The 13320-nt window shown below is 40.4% G+C and overlaps 1 long non-coding RNA gene across 4 annotated transcripts in view; it reads left to right on the plus strand.

Moving 5' to 3' along the window:
* LOC118687679 (uncharacterized) overlaps positions 1–13044 on the plus strand; it is a 143875-nt gene extending 130831 nt beyond the window's left edge. For 3 of the 4 annotated variants that reach the window (XR_008508468.1, XR_004980363.2, XR_008508467.1), the window contains 3 exons: positions 2107–2401; positions 7172–7278; positions 12963–12977. This is a non-coding gene — a long non-coding RNA (uncharacterized LOC118687679). Of the gene's footprint in view, positions 1–2106; positions 2402–7171; positions 7279–12962 lie in introns of all 4 variants that reach the window. The other variant, XR_004980365.2, reaches the window with a different exon arrangement.
* The last annotated feature ends 276 nt before the right edge of the window (positions 13045–13320 follow it).

The raw sequence follows: 13320 nt of genomic DNA on the forward strand, positions 1-13320 counted from the left end.
AGCTGACCTGGCTCAGATCTTTGACAGTAATCGCGCGTGAGCAGTTTGGCCAAGATCTAGTGCTGTACTTTCTGCCAGGTCACAGGGAGAGAAACCTTGAGGTCTTTTCATTTCTTACATCTTACCTGTGCAACAGAAAGACAGCTTAGTCAGTGCTGAACAAATGCCATGATCTGACTAAGGATTTATACACCCCAAGGGAAATGTCCTCTTTCAGACACTGTGGTGTTTTGGGGAGTCCTTTCAGACTCTAGAGACACAGAAGTCAGTGGAAGCCCTGCCACAAATTGCAGGGTCCATTCCCTTGGCATCAACCTTGCAGAAATCCTCTGTGTTGCTCCTACTGGGCCATCAGTAGAGGCACTCTAGGAGAAACCCCTTTGAGCCAGCTCCAGTTACTCAGTTATCCCATCTCTTTTGTGGGCCAAAACTAAATGTCTTCTTTACTGTTTCACTCTTCCATGGAACTCAAATGTATTAGTTAAAGCAATTATAAGGCTTTGTCAGAGGCATCCCTTTTGTATCAAAACCACTGTCAAAGACACCTAGGCAATTCCTCTGTGTGGTGGTTCTGATTTAGAGTGCACCCTTTCAGCCAGACAAGTGTCTGCTCTGTCTGAAGTTCAACATGACAAAGAGGTCAGGAATAAGCAACAGTTACTGTTACTGCAGGGGCAGAGCTTAAGTGGCCACGTGTTCAACTAGAAACTCACATAAGAGCAGAGCAAATGACATGAAGCTGTGTCAGAGGAGCTTTGGATTGGATATTAGGAACAAGTTCTTTATCCAGAGGGTGGTTGGGCACTGGAACAGGATCCCCAGAAGAGTGGTCACAGCACCAACCTGACAGAGTACAAGAAGCATTTGGACAAGGTTCTCAGGCACATGGTGGGATTCTTGAGGATGTCTTGCTCAGGGCCAGGAGTTGGACTTGATGATCCCTGGGGGTCTCTTCCTATTCAGGGTATTCTATGTTTCTATGATAACTGTGGAACTTTCTTGTCATTTTAACATTTTTGAGATGATTTTTGCTTTTCAGAAAGTGGCTACACCAGCCTGAATCACCTACCTGTCAACACAGGCTGGTTGGGTTTCTTGTGGCTGCCAGCCCCACTGGCCAAGGCTCCCCAGTCAGGGTGGCAGAGAGGCATTGCTGTCAGGGTGAGGTCAGCCTGCTCTCCTGAGTCCTGCCGGTGCAGCCCAGGCTGGGGGGCACCCCAGCTCCTCCCTGCTGCCCTGCTGAGGGCTCCTTCCTTGCAAAGCTTCCCTGCAGGGCAGCTAAGGACATCGAGTAGGGTGACAGATTCCAGGAGGAGGAGGGGAGAGGAGACGCAGGGGAGACCATCCCCTCTCTCTGCTGCTGCTGCTGCTGCTGGAGCTGGGCTGGAGCCGGAGCCGTCGATGTGGCTCCCCAGAGTTAGTTGCTCAGCAACCAGAATCAATTAATATGCTTTGCAGAAAGTGCAGGGAAAGCCCGAGCTGCTGTCAGCCAGCAGGCAGGAGGCTGAGGGTGACTCAGGATCCCACTCCTGCCTGACACCCATTTGGTCCCACCCCATCTTCTCCAAACACTCCGTTCTTTTCCCCTTTCTCCTTCCCTAGGGTACTTAATGCGTGTGTCCCCAGATTCTTCAGGCAGAGTACCTCGTTGCTCAAGAAACCTCCTGCTTCAAGGCTTTTGCTTTTAGAGTCTGATTTGTATTTTTTGGTTATTTGTCAGATTTTCTTCAACACTTTTCTAGAAATTCTAATATTCGTGTTCTTTGGGAAGGAAAGGGGATAGCTGGTGTTTTTGTCAGATGATTTTAAAGATGTCTCAGGATGAAAAGGGATGTTTGGTCGTACACAGTTGAGCAGCAGCAATGAAAATGCATCATGTGTAAATTGGGAAAGTTTTTGCCTCTTCCTTTGTTACAGATGATCAGCACTGCATAAAGGAGACCAAAGAGGTAGTACTGATTGTTGTGAAACACCTAAATAATAGAATAAATGAGGGGGTGTTGCGGGATTTTTATATCTTCTCCTTTTCAGTATAGTAATAGGGCTTTGGTAAGGTATTATTTTCTTTTTTTCTTTCTTTCTTTCTTTCTTTGATTTTCTTTGGAGTCCCTCTGATGACACCGCGAATCTGGGAATGAAGAACTTCTCAGAGCTGATTGGAAATGGCATTGCGGAGCTGAAACTTAACTGGAGGAAATATATCTCCTGAAGAAGAAAATATAATGCACTGTAAGGATCTGTCTTCTGGTGAAAAATTCAAGCCTAGAGAAAACTTGTCCGCTTTGTTAGGAAGAATGGGCTGGACAATTTTCTTCAATTCCAAAGGATATCTGAATGCCATGCTGAGCTTAATCTCTGCAGCATGCTCTGTGCTTCTCATCTCTTCCTGATGCACTGCATGGTAAGGCCTTTTCTTTTCTTTTAATAATAACTATCTGATGTGGTGAAAGGTATAAAAAAATAGCAATAGTGAAATGAAAATTGAAAAAATGTAGAAACGTGACAAAAGAATGTTTGCTTGCATGGTTGTTTTCAGGAGCAAGTGTCCTGATTACTGCAGCAGCTTTGCAAGATCATTTCTGTCTTTCTCCCTTGCTTTGTGACAGTGTGTATGTGTGTGTGTCTGTGCACACCTGTGCTGTCATTTGCACTTGCACTGGAACATCTGCAGCTGCACTGTACATATTTCCATGCTAAGGAGGATGTTTAGGAATTTGTTTTGACATTTCTCTCTCTTCTTCCCTCCCTCCTTCGCTCCATTCCCCTCCTCCTGCCTCCTCCTTCTCTTGCTCTGTCTGTTTCTCTGGGGTTATGGTTCTATACCTTCCCTGCACCTCAGTCGTGCACTGACCACTAGAAGGCAAAAATGGGAGGTAAAAGAAATTCTATATCATGCAAGAATGAGTAATATTATTTTAGTAAATGAAAGCTACAGAAAGGTTTTGAATGTCTGCAATACTGGCAGGTACAAAAGATTTATTCTATTTTGTTTCCATGGGAAACAACTACCAAGTGCAGACTTGGATGCTGTGTTTTAGAAACAGTGGGAGAGACATCCTCTTACGCAAGTCAGGAAGCCGAAAATGTGAATTATTACCCAGGTCATAAAATAAACAAATCCAGTGTGGGATGATCTCACATCAAGTAACTTTTGCTGTGTATTAGAGGAGTGTTCAGAATTATTAGAAATACCTTCAGTGGGCATTGGAAGGTATTTTTTGTTAATAGCTGTAATGTGGTTTTGTCTTCCTGGATGAAGGGTGCTAGGGGAGTGCAAGGAGATGTAACTACCTGACTTAAAAAATACTTAGGGTCAGTGTCAAGAAATTGCCTAGCAGATCAGGAATTGCACAATTAATAAACTGGGATGGAAGAGCAGATTTCTTTTCCAGGAAGGCTGGTTTATTTGGGTCTCTGTTTTAGAAATTAGGGAGAACTAAAAGGTGGTATACCACTATAGTGGTAATGTGAAGCATATTTATTTTCTTATGCATCCTGGTTGATCACTGAGTTTGGAAAGTTGAGTGGTTCTTGAGTGAACTGTGGACCTGCCTCCACTCTGAGGGGAAACCCTTGGAAATCTGACTGCTTTTGAAGGAGCTGGAAAAAGATCAGGAGCAGGTTTGTGTGGCAGCTGCCATGGACTGTGCAGCTGGGTATGGAGAGGACAGGTTCCTGGCAGCAGATTTTCAGGATGGGAAGGATAAATAAAGCCAAAAATACAAAAGCCAGGCTACAGCAGGACTCAAGAACAAGAATCAGAGCTTAAATATGATTCAAAAGATGTAATTTTGTAGTATTTCCCAATAAATCTCCTCCTTATATGATGGAGGACTCCATAAGGCAGTTTTTAAAGAGAAAATGGCAATGCAACTTCTTCAAATCACTGCAGCAGGAGGAAGCACAGAGGAAAAAACACATTGTAGTGTGGCAATACTTCAACAGGGTTCAGAGGAATCAGCCTTGACTTTAGGGGTAAAGGTTCAAATCACATATACATGTGCACTGAAGCAGAATTTTTTGTGTATTTTACTATCTAAAATGTGTGACTACTGTAAGAACCAATAAGCAAAACTAAGGAAGAACACAACCCATAAATGTCATCTTCACTGTCAGAGAGAATCTCTTTCTTGTAGAAGTCATCCCCTCAACTCTCTATGTGAACAAGAACTGCATCCTCCATTCAAGTTGCCCATTGCAAACCTGTCCTCACATCAGCAGTTCTATGTCAATCAGTGGAACAACTTGCATGAATATTATTGTTTAACCCCAGCTGGAAGCTAAACACTGCAGGGCTGCTTGCTCACTCCCCTCTGGTGAGGGGATAGGAGAGAGAACCAGAAAAGTACAAGTGAGAAAACTCATGGGTGAGACAAAGACTGTTTAGCAGGTAAAGCAAAGGCCACACACACTCAAGCAAAGCAAAACAAGGAATTCATTTACCACATCCCATGGTTCAGTCACCTCTGGGAGAGCCAGTCTCCATTGTCTGTAATGGCTACTTGGGAAGACAAATGCCATCATTTTGAACATTTTTTCTCCCCTTTTCCTTTGTCTTTCCCCTCTTTTATATATATGCTATTTCCCGTGTTTTATATGACACTATATAGTACAGAATATCCCTTGGGTCACTTGGGGCCATCTCTACCAGCTGTGTTCCCTCCCAGTTCCTTGTGCAGCCCAGCCCAGTCTCTGGTGGGGTAGGATGAGAGGCACCAAAGGCCTTGGCTCTGTGAAGGCTCTGCTCAGCAAGAGCTAAAACATCTCTGTATTGTGAGTATGCTTCTAGCACCAAACACAACCTCATACTAATTACTAGAAAGAAAACCAACTCTCTTCCAGCTAAACCCAGCACATTATTCCTTATTCTACACCATTTACATCATGCTCAGGCACCACACTGTCCAATACATCCTCATTAACCTACCCCGCTTTCCATCTTTATATATAGCATGTAGATATCACTCCCTTAGTCTATGGACCACCCTTATAAAATATCCAGAAATGTCCAGAAAATCTCTATTTAGCCCATGCTCATTTAGCCCATGACTTTGGGCTCCATCTCTTACAGCGGTCACTCGGAATGGGAGAGGTCAGAACTAGCACAGTGAGTAAGAACTACTCATGTGGATAAATTCTAAAAGGTTTTGTAAGACCAGGCTCTTTGTCATGGCAACAGATTTATTAGGCTTCAGGCATAATTTGGATTTTCCCTCTAAACAAAATCATTTTTCTTTTTACCTATGCAAATCTTTTGCCTTGTAATTAGAGCAAGAAAAATAGGTTAATTACATTCTTAAAGATCATGTAACTGTACAGATACATTGTTAGAGAAAAATTATCAGAGTATGCAAAAATTTACCTTTATTAGTGACTTCCAAAATGAAGCAAAGTGTATTCTTACTGGAAACATTCATTGCCTTATTATTTTTCTGATAGTATTAACATTGCTACTGGGTATTGTCAATTTTTCCAGGAACCCATCCTGGGTTCATTTGAAACATCACTGAATTACAAAATACTCTCTATTATTAGGTTCAAGGATACTTACCCAGCTTTTTACTACATTAAATATGTTCATTTTTTAGTTAATACATGATGTTTAGCTCTTTAGTTGATCCAGGAACATTTATCTTTACAGTATAGAAACACAATATGAAATCATAATTATAGTAAACTTCCTACAGAATATAGATACATATTGAAATGGGAAGGATAAAATCATCTGGGTTTCATTTCTCTGTGCAATTTTGCATGCTTATAAATGTCTATATTATTAGGATATATATTACATAACAAGCAATATTTAATTAATTGTCATTTGTAAAGAACAGTTCCTTTTTGCATAGGATTTATATTCCACAAGGTTATGCATTATGGTAGAAAGAAAAATATTTAAAAAACAAGCATAGCAGCTTAATACGTATCCAGTACACTAATGCAGTAATAGGTTCATTTTTTTATTTTATCCCTGTGATGTACATTGTGATAATAGTGGATTCTTTTCTAAAGAGTGTGTATTTTGAGAGAGAAGGGTTTACATGATGCAGGGTGTTCATTTTCTTTAGCATACATTACTGCCCATGATTTGCTGTGAATTAAGACACTTTAGTGACATTTAAAATAATTTTAAAACTTGCACAACAGCTGCATTTGGCTTTCTCTGTCAATTCTAAAGCATGTAAAATTAGTAAATTCCTTTTCTTTTAAGATACTTATAGTAAAATTTTGATGCTGAGAACATCTGTATTTCATTTCAGTCCATTTGACTATTTCTTTAGATAAACAGTATGAATTAAAGCTTGAACAATCTGCATTGTCAGGGAAGTTATACTGAGCAGTGGAAATATTTCCCACACCTGCAGTAACTACTTCCAGTCAAGAAAAATGTGGCACATAAGTATTCCCTCTATTCCTGAAAGCTTTGAGCTGTCTTGATTCAAGATCCAGCAGAAACCTGATTTTGCAAAGGCCTGAAAAAAATCCAAAACAAATCCCAAATGAAACTTGAAGTTTTGACATTTAAGTGTAAATGTCCAAAGAAAGAATGTTTCTTGGTCGAGTAATTTCTATAGATCAGCATCTGTGTTTTACATAAACCAGGATCAAAAATTGAATTTTTTTAAAAAATGAGAAGTTCTAAAAATTAATATGTTTGGAAATGCTGATGTCGAAATGACACAAGATTTCATTTTGACATTTTAAATCAGACTTCCATTTGTTACAAGAAATTGTACTGATATCTGTTTTTCTGTTTTTCTCAGTGAAATTTTGCAACTTTTTGTTTTTGTTTTTGTTTTAGCAGGAAAGTGTTTTGTTGTGATTTTTTTCACTAAATCTCTTATAGCTGTCCCAATATTTATTGTCTCTCACAAGTCATTCCTTTAACTGGAAGCTTTCTGAAGGGTCATCTTTAGCATTACATATTGCCTAGCCCCACATTGCTGACACTGAGCAGCAGTTCTCACCAGGCCCATGGCAGAACATGATCTCTGATGGCGATTCCCTCCTTTAATTCTTCTTGTGTCTTCAAAAAATGCAGGCCTCTATTTTTCTGAGTTTTACAGATTCCAGAAGTAGTGCTTTTTACTACAAAAGCCTTCAAGAGGCCTTCAAAAGGCATGCAGGAAAGAGTAGAATTAATCTAGTATTAATATCCTTATTTAAATAGATAAAGAAGGGAGCAACAAAGAAAGTGCCCAAAGCTATACTGGCAAGGGAAGAGTTCGGAATTGAACCCAAATGTCCTTATTCTCAGTTCATCACAGTCCCTGCAAGGTTGGTCTTCATTTTGTTCATTTCTTTGCTTAATGGCTTATATTTGAACTTTTAAGTTAATACTAGCTGAAGTATCAAATGTGAAAGGGAATTACTGATGCATACTTCCTTTCCAGTCTGACACAGTTGTCCTAAAAATTCTTTTTTCTCTCCTGAGCCATTCTGTTTGAATGTAACCATTAATTATGTAATTGCTTTGCTACACAGGGGAAGTAGTTCCTCTATTAAACAGAAAATTACTAAATATAAATATCCTAAACCTGCCATACAGGTTCTGGGGGATGTACATATGTACCTGTTTATACTGTCAGACTTAGGGACAGCTGTGGGGCTATGCAACGGTTTCGAAGGCTTTTGGCAAATTAATCAAATTCCAACACAGAAAAAAATCCAGCTAAAAAGACTGATGTCTGGAATCCACACAGGTCATTATGAATCCAGCACTTGTGGGAAAAATAGGTGAAAGAGAGAATATGATACCTAACAGTGATTATTATTATTATTAACCCTGGTATGCCTCCTCTGTCCAAGGTAATCAAGTTTCGTATCCTCTTTATGAGAAATGAAAAGATGGTTTGCATGGAAAGTACTTAGTAGCTAAAATTACATCTCAAGCTGGGGGAAAAAAAAATCTGACTTATCTTAATACAAGCTCAGAAAAATTTTCTACATGTCAAGAAGGAAAAATAGCTTTTTGCGAATTGCCAGAGTTTTGGAATGAGTTCTGCAGAAGAATATCCCAGAAATCTGCTTCAGATCAGTCTATTTGTGCAGCTCCAGGTGTTAAATGCCTCTGGGTGCTGGCAAGTACAGGACTTGCCCAATTACCCAGTGACATATTAATGTAGAAGAATATGAAAGTCTGATTAAAAACGGTACTTTACTGGAAATCTCATCTCACTTTGGTTTTATTCCTGAAAAATGTTAAGAAGAGAACTTAAAATGGACCTTACTGCACCAAGTATAATCTTTTATTTTTTCTGACATAAACTTTTTACAGGCTTATAATGGGAAAAATGTTAGCAAGGAATGCTTTTGTCAATACATACTCCACTGTAGTAAGGAATTACATAACTTGCTTCAAAATAATGTTCTCCAGTGCAGAGAGCTCAGCAGCCAGGAGGATCACCTGCACTCTGATTTCATCCACAGTGATGGTGCAGAGGGTCATCTCCAGCCTACCTCAGCCTTCCACAGTAAACTGTTACCTCTAAATATCATAAAAGAACTTCTGAAAGTCCTTTCTAGCTAAGCTGACAATTTTTGCCATGGAATCTTGGATATTAGAGTACATAAAGGTATTTAAGTTCAAGCACATGCTGGTGCTTAAGGACTTAACATATCACATGGACTGTACTTATTTTTTAAGCCAGAGGGAGCAAGGTATCCAAATACCTTTGAGGATCTGACCATGGGGATTTATAATATTTGTTTATTTTCCACAGCATTAGGAGTCAGGAAAGTAAATCTAATTATTGTAGTTGGGTAATTACTGAAACTTGACGGGTAAAGTGGTTTTTATTTGGCTGAGAAATATTGGAGAACAACTGAAGTCCATCAACATAAATAATGAAAAATAAATAATGAATTTCATTAAGAGCCTCAGAGGATATTAATGCAATCCATATTCTTAACTTCTGAATTCTGAAAATTTGTGATTTATCATTTTATGCATATGTCTCTAGATACTGAAAAGCAACACTTTCTCCTCCACGTGAAACAGTGATATTTGATAAGAAAAATTAGGACTTTATTTTGACATATCCCAAAACTTAGCAATACTGTTTGCAAAGTGAGATTTTACTGAACTGTGTTAAGAATACCAGAAAATTTCTTTTAAGAAGGACAAGCCTAATATTTGAAAACAAAACCATGTAACTTTTTGAATGGGAAATCTGATGACAAGACTGTCTAAGAGCCGTGTGTTGGAATTCCTTTTTTTACCTTGCATCTAAACAAAACACTGGGTAAAAGGTTTTTTGTTCAGGTGTTCACAGTAAATGTAACTTTTCACTGAATTCAGAAGCACTACAAAATACTTAGCAGAGGAAGGCAGAATTTCAGAAAGGCTTTTAAATAATTCTTGAAAGTGGCTCTTAATGGATGACCACAATGGGCCTTAGGATAGTATTGTTTCTGTGCTGCTGAACACCGTACTTGTCCTCTGTATGTATTAATGAAAGCTAGAAAACAAACCTTTCTCTAGGAAGGTTTTCAGTAATGTCATGCCCATTTGGTTTGGGGTCCTGTGACCTCATTCCATAGCAAATGGAAGGTTGCACCAAAGTGCTCTGAAGCCTGGCACAGCTGGATGAGTTCTAAAAACACTGCTGTGGAAATTTATAACAATCTACACTGTACCTGCTCCTCTGGAGCCATTCTGAGATGTTGTTGGCTCAGCATAAAGGCAATGGCATCTTTGACATTACTTAATATAATGTTCAGCATGTTTTAATGTATCATTTCACTGGGACCACCCTGACTAACGTGATGTACCTCATTGCATGGTTTTAATACACAAGCTCTTTAGAGGAGATTGAGGAAGGGCTGGTCTATTACTTCTGTTCCCAATTGTTCTGCTACAAATTCTGTCTCTCTTTGTGTGCTTTCAAAAGGAATTTTAAGGGATCACTGTTGTCTTTCAGTTTATTTGTTGGCCCCACCCTGAAAACCATGCAATGGATATTTAATGCTGAAAGGTCCCAAGTATCTGTTCCATTCCTCACTGAATTTTAGTAAACTAGTAAAAGACCACAAATCACATCTACAATGTTTCAAAAGGGGAGATAGATCAAAAGCCTCACTTAAAAAAACCCCAAAAATCCATAAGCAGACCATGTGTAATGGTCCAGAGAGTTTTGCTGCAATGGTTTTGCTGAATTTATCTCCAAATCCATTTCTGACCTCTCATCTTACTTTCAGCAGATTATGAGTACATGAAAAAGGTACACCAAATGGGCATCACAGGGGTTTAATGTCAAGAACACTCATGTTCCTTACTTCACAAACTCTTCCAACCTACAGCACCTCACATGGAGGTGCAGCATCTCTCTGAAGAAGTCAAGTTGCGTGTGAAGAGAGAAACAACCTTTCTGAATCCCTCCAGGTTAAGCATGTGAATAGCACTGTGTGAATATGATGCAAACAGACAGGATCAATAAGCAATTTCCTTCATAAAACAGAGACCTTCAGTTAAAATCTGAAAATTTTTTGCCAAGTTACAGCACAGGAATTACTGTATATCTAAAGAACCTGGCATCCTCTCCTCCTTGCCCACATGTCTCTAGCAGATGCTTGTAGAATTCATCTTCCCTTGTTCTTTTTTGTGTTTATCCCAGTCCTTGTGGACGCACATGGTTAAACCCCATGGCAGTGCACCTGGGTACATCCATGCATTGCTCGTGGGTATAAACCAGGATTCTCATCCCTTCAGTGCATACATGCACATGTGCCTCCTGTGAGGGGTCACAGCTGTGGGACCACACCCTGTCCTGCCTCACCAGGGACCTGATCTCCCAGTCCCCTGTGGCTTACAGACAGCTCCTCAGCCCTCAGTAATACTGCTAAGACCAGAAACCTCAGCTGCATAAATGATGTGTGCACAAATCACATCTTCCATGTAATTAAAAAGCCAGCCAGCATGGCCTCATGGGCCATGGCCATGTGCCACTTTGTTTTTAGGTTATGTGCTCTGTCAGTATGACCTTGTGGGCCATATCCATCACAGACCCTCCCTGCTCCTCAAGGCAAAGCCCAGGCTCTGTGCTCAGAATTCAGTTTTCACTCATATGATGACTGCTACTCTGTTATAAAACGATCCCACAGAGATGAGCTGAGATGCTTTGGGTAGCTGTTAGGGTAGGGAAATCACAACCAGGTAGGACTCTTCCACTTCAGCTGCTTGCTTTAGGCTTTGGGTGTGAAATGCAGCACTTTGCACATGAACACGCCTGTGTCCTCAGTGAGGGGTGAGAGCTACCATGCTACTTGTGACTGTCACAGCTGCTGGGAATTGAACTGGAGCCAGGATAGAGCACTTAAGAAAGTCCCCACAGCTCCAGTTCCCCACAAATACAAGAGGTTGGGCCAAAGCTGCTATCTACTTCACACTTCTTTTTCTCCTGGTCTGGAGGTATGAAGTCCCATCCTCTTTGCTTTTACAAGATGTAAAGATGCTGATCCTCCTGGAAATCAGGTTACCATCACTGTGGGAGACAGCTTCCAGATCTGTTTGTCAGGACTACTGAACCTTGCTTGTGTGTCCCAGGGTGAGGATTAATCTGTTAATGTTTGTAAAAAGCTATGTAAATGATCTGTATCATGCTGACAGGTCAAGTACTGCATTGCTCACTGGCTGCTCCTCCTGACAGCTTAAGATACATGCCAAACAATGCCTGCTCTTTCAGACCGTGTTCACTGATGTAGTTTGACTGGCTTAACCCTCTCAGGATTTGGACTGACTGCTTCTAGCCTACTGATTGGATGATAAAGCACAAATATGCAAAGCTGGTGCTTTTCACATAAGCTAGAATTCAATACAGACATTGATTTATGCTTGCACAGGACCATGGGCTCAAAGAAAACCTCTTGGATCTATTACAGTACATGTGCAGTTCAGGTCCTGAAGGACAGTGGAAAGCAGTGAGCCAAGCAGAGCTCAGAGCTGTCCTTGGCTGTGGGCAGGAGGCAGCAGCAGAAGCTGCTTTTGTGAGCCACTGGCAGGATTTGGCCCTGCTGCACCTGCAGGAGCTGCAGAAGCTCAGAACAGCTGCAAGGCTCAGCAAAACTCATCCAAGAATGTGAATCCTACCAAGAGGAGGGTGTGCTTGAAATTTGGGAACCTTTTTGTTCTGTGCTTATCACATAGATTGCAGGTAATATCAGTTATTGAGATCAGGGTCTGACAGAGGTAGATATTGAAGAAATTATAAGCAAAACAGCCTCTTCTAGAGAATTAAATTCTGAGTGAATGGAACTCCCATAAGTAATGCTTCAAGCACACAGAATGCCAAAAAGATAGTAACTAATTTCACTGTCTGCTTGACTACGTTCTTGGTCCCAGTTATTAGCATTACATGTGGAACTTTATGTTGATTTTTGTTATTAATGATTAATACTTTCATTATCTATAAAGCCTTTTGCAGAGAGGATCACTTGCAAAAGAGGATCTTTACAGATGTCTCTCTGGGTCTAACTGTACTTTTCCTTAACTACCTAAGCTAGAAAGCCATGCTGCAGCATGATGCAGGGGCTGTTCTCCTTATAAGCTGTTACTAAACAAGATTAGGATTGACAAAAGAATGGGACTTTCTGAGAATCTTCACGGTTGCATGGTCTTCTTTGAGGTTACTGGAAGTGATAACTTAATAGTTGACTCATTTTCAGGGACTCACACAGTGCTGTAGAGTCAATACATACTCCAGCAATTTGGGTGAGCAGGTGACTACAAATTATATTTTGTTTCTCCCACTGTTGCTCATCTGGGCAACTTTTGATTTCAAAGCCTAATCCAGTACCTGATTGTCAGTGAGAATTGTGCCACTGATTTCTTCCACAGCTGGATCAAATCACAGGCTTGTTTCATCTTCACCACTGGTACAAGTTGCTGTGGTAGAAAATAGAAATATACCTTGGCTTTGCACTTTGTTTCTTTATCTTTACTTTTCATTCCTTTCCTCTTTCAGATATTTACCTGCCAAATACTTGGGGCTTCAGCAAATGTTCAGGGCATATCTCTGTGTCTCTGCACAATACCTCTGCACACACATCTCCACTGGTATGTGAATTGCTGCTCCACAGCAGGCTATCTCCAAGATCTAGCACACCTCTTGTTTTGTTTCTCTCAAGCAGCCTCTTTGTCAGCTGCAAAACTCCATGAGAATAATTGATAATGAAAGGAACTGATTTCTTCTTTCTCCTTGTAAAATGGTAGCACAACTCCATTTTAGGTCTTTGTTAACACTTGCACTAAGCAATGTGTATAAATGTACCCAGCTGGCATTGATCTAGCTGGATTGAGCAACAGGCAGGGGAGAGGTGATA

Source organism: Molothrus ater, chromosome 6, assembly GCF_012460135.2.
Source record: "Molothrus ater isolate BHLD 08-10-18 breed brown headed cowbird chromosome 6, BPBGC_Mater_1.1, whole genome shotgun sequence".
Lineage (NCBI taxonomy): Eukaryota > Metazoa > Chordata > Aves > Passeriformes > Icteridae > Molothrus > Molothrus ater.